We start from the raw sequence: 4,322 nt of genomic DNA on the forward strand, positions 1-4,322 counted from the left end.
CCATTTAACAGACCAAGTAACAGACTCTCAGCCATGTTAAATGTTATTTCGTTTTACCACGGTAAAAGAAGGCAATTTTTTTTCCATTTAACATGAGTTTTTCCATTGGACACGCTTTAACATGTTAAACCAAAGATCATGAATACCCCTATAGTTAGGGATGTCTTAAGTATGAAACTATACACCCTACCCCTTCATAATCTATTGTTAATAAAAAAAATGTAATTGTTATATAGTATATAAATATGTAAAGCCCACCAGGCCGATCTGCTATTGAATAATTGAACAATAAAAAAAAAACTTACTTTATTCTGCATTTAACTAGTTTCAATTTGAGTGTTTAAACTGAGACACCATCACGTCTAATCGTTCCTGAAACATAGTTTTTCAAAAATCAATTTTTTTGCTTTTCACAACAGAAAATTTCGGAAAATATCTCATGAACTATCTACGAAATGTCCATTAATCTACTCAATAATTAAAGCTAGGTAAATGTATTATAAAGTACCTTTCACGTTGGATACTAGGATTCAGAATTTTTCACGATTCTTACTATATATTTCATATATAGTTATGTGAAATTAATAATTATTTTCAACACAACATTGAAGTCTTATGTTTTACCTTTTTTAATGAAGTATTTTTTCAACTTAATTTTTTAATAAATGCGCTTAGATTAAATGCTGGTAAAGTTTATGTTGTGAGGTTCTTTAAAGAGCTGGATGGAGGATTAGAGTCTCAACTCATATTAAATGTCATTCATTTTATCTAAAGATCCATTTTCACGTGACAGATGTCTGTCGAATAATATCACAAGAGCGAGAAAGAATGACCTCGAAAATAGTTAAACTTAGTGTATGATAAAAACTAATGATTAACCTATTAATAAAATTAATATATTCAAAAATAAAGTCTCGAAATATTTTTTATTTCCTTAAAAGCCCAACGTTCGGCCATCTTCCAATACAATCTTAAATACCTATTTACACTCAGATAAAATATTTAAAAAACTTTTTGCAGGCTATTCTGCCCAGGTCACCAGTTTCAGTCAAAACCACTCTATTTTGACATTGTTTCATTAATATTAAAACTTTTTATAATAATTAATGTTTTTTGATTATTCAATCTTGCTATCATAAATCATAATTATAAATGTTATAGAGTTAAATTGATTATACTTAAAAGTTTTACTGTTAATGATAAAGTAACAAAATAGGGTTGACTGAAACTAGTGACCTGCGCAGAACAGCTTGCAAAAAGTTTTTTAAATATTTTATGAGTGTAAATTGGTATTTAAGATTGCCCTTATGGATGGCCGAAACGTTGGACTTTTATAGTCTCTTATAGAGGAAATAAAGAATGTTTTAAGACTTTAATTTGAATACATTTTATTATATTTTAACAGTAATAACCACTCTCAAAAAATTAAAAAAGATTATATATAAACTAATAATTAACGTTCACCATTTATAAGAGTAAACAGACAACATACAAGTTTATAAATCAGAAAAAGTTGGTGTTACAAGGTGCCGCAGACGGCGTGATGAGACTGTTGACTGACGAGCATGCGCAGAGTTGGTAGAGGGAAATGAAAAATGGCGGCTGTTCCACAAGTTAAAAAAAATGATTTTTAAGTTGTTTCAACTAAAGAAAAAACTGCACGTTATTTCCTTTTAGAAAAAAGATTAGTTTTTATCTATACTATACAATGGATACAGTAAAATATCATTAAAAATTAAATTTTTTTAGTTATGAAGGAGATGGTCGTGGCTGTGGTTAAAAAAGGTACAGAAAATAGTTAACAACTATTTATTTACCGACCTTTCGCCTCAGTTTTTACGGCTTCATCAGGGATAAAAAAGATATAAAAGCAACTAAAAATATTTTGACAACGTAGGATAATAAGATGCAAAAAAGTAAACAAGGGTAGGGTTAAAAATTATGTAAATATAAATGAAAAGAAAATTTTAGAAAAATATATAAAAATGAGGTGTATAATAATAAGTATATTTAAAAACAAAAATAAAATAAACTATTAGATTTATGATGAACACTTAATAACATGTAAAAATAAGAAAAAGAAGAAGTAGATAGAAATAAAACAAAAATTGTACACACTAAAAGACAGAAAATGAAGAAAGGGAGATAAGAGAAAGATATAATAAGGAAGTAAGCCCTATAAAGTGGGGCGAAACGTCGTCTTATATATAGTTGTTAACTATTTGTGACCGCATTTCTGACTTTACATAAATATATAAGTATTGCAGTGTTCAAGGTACACACCCTACGGATTTTTTTTTTTTAAGTTGAGTTAATTTTATAAAAAATGAGCTCTTTCTACGTTCAGTAGCTCTCGATATACAGTTTTTCATAAAACAATTTTTTTTCTAAACAACCAAAAATCAATATTTTGTGAATTAATTTTAGCCATTATCGTGAAAACTGCTGCTCGCACGGAGATAAAATTTATCAAATACGTTATAGTATATTCAATCAGCTTTGATTTGGTTGCTAATAGGCATCCGTACGTCTAATAGTTCTTTTACGAAAATCATGAATACTGCAACTCCTCAATTCAGAGCTACTAGATATTCGTACGTAGTAGTAGTTTCCATGGTATTTCCTAAAATAAATTAGCAAAATATTGATTTTTTGTTAGCTGAAAAAAATATATTGTTTTTTGAAAAAATTTGTCTCGGGAAGTATTGAACGTAAAGAGCTCTGTTAGGTCTCATATATTTTAGAAAATTTACTCTACTTTAAATGATATAGTAAGCACAAGCTGACCAGGCAATGCTTCGCTATTGCTATATTTAAGCATGTATATATATTAATTGAACAATATTGTAACTTTGTATATCAATTAATATATAAATGAAGTGATAAGGCGGTAACTACAGTAACACAAATGGTAACAGCTAACTTCGCTGTATAATCGTCCATAATGGTCCGATTTAGTTATTTTTTCTTATTCTTTTAAATAATTTGATTATATATGATATTGTCATATATATACTACATAAAATACGAATAGTTTTTATATAATAATCCTCATTGTGCTTTGATATTAATACTGTATTGAAACAATTCAGACTGACTTACCTATCAAAGTGTGGTAAAAGATTTTTTAGGAGTGAAACAACGGTTGTATTAACCTAGGAATTAGATAAAATAGAGAGTCACCGAAAAAAAAATCTGTTTTTTAATTTATTTGAAAAATGGTATTTGAGGGTTTCAGACGACGCTAAAAACTAATATTATTTGGTTTTTCTTAAAACAATTTCGTTGACCTACTTTACTTCAAGCCTCATTATGGTTTCTTTACTTTTAGTGAATAAAAAATCATTTAATATAATCAGTAATATTTTTTATTTATTCTTCAGAAAGAGTCAAATCGAGTGGCATATAATAACCGTGAAAAAAATGTATACTTTTTATTGGTGAATTGTGTGCCAAAAATGCTCAATTATATTAATAATTTTTTTTTTTTTTTTACCGAAAATGTCGGACCAGGCTATATTCTTCCCAGGAAAATTTAGCAAAAAGCCTCATCGTAACCGGATGAACACTCTGGCCGTGAAGTGAATGAAGCATGGACGAACAAATATTGATTTATATTAAAGTTTAGTGTTGAAGGTAGCTTTAAAGATATGGGGCAGTTTCGACTAGGGACTATATAATGTTTTTATTAAAGTAATAAAATTTCGCTTCGTGAAACAATGTTATTTAAAGCTACTGCAGCTAGACAGTAACTATTTGAGTCTGAAATATAATTTGGTAATGCAAATAATAAAAATATTGGAGAGCTTCGGAATGTTTGATCCGATACTACTTAATGATCCGTTAACGATCAAAATTAGGGGGAGATCTTGGATCGATACAGAGAATTTGTTAAAGATAAAGACCTCTTGTTATTACGAGAATGGACCTATAACCCGTGCTACGGTAGGGTCTTCATTAACACGGATGCTCCTCAAAGCTACCTAAAGATCAGTTGCCCTATAACTCACTTGAGAATAATTCCCCAACTACGACTCTTAGGTAAATATGCAATTACTCTGAGTGTCGGTCCACACAAATATACTTAGGACCCACAGAAGCTTTGCCCAGCTTGTAATGGAACGGCCCTGGTGGATTGTTATTTTTTGACAAATTACCCCGCCTATTATGAGAACCGAATCTAAGCCATGTTAGCCGAAATCAGTTGTATGAATTTCTGTCTACCCTTAGGATTGGACCTTAAACTGTTTTTTAATTTTAATTTTGGACTCCCTGGGGATCATACACCATCACCTGCATGGGAATTAGCTCGGAGATTATTC

The sequence above is a fragment of the Halyomorpha halys genome, unplaced genomic scaffold (genome assembly GCF_000696795.3).
Source record: "Halyomorpha halys isolate HHAL.00 unplaced genomic scaffold, Hhal_1.1 Scaffold1064.1, whole genome shotgun sequence".
NCBI lineage: Eukaryota > Metazoa > Arthropoda > Insecta > Hemiptera > Pentatomidae > Halyomorpha > Halyomorpha halys.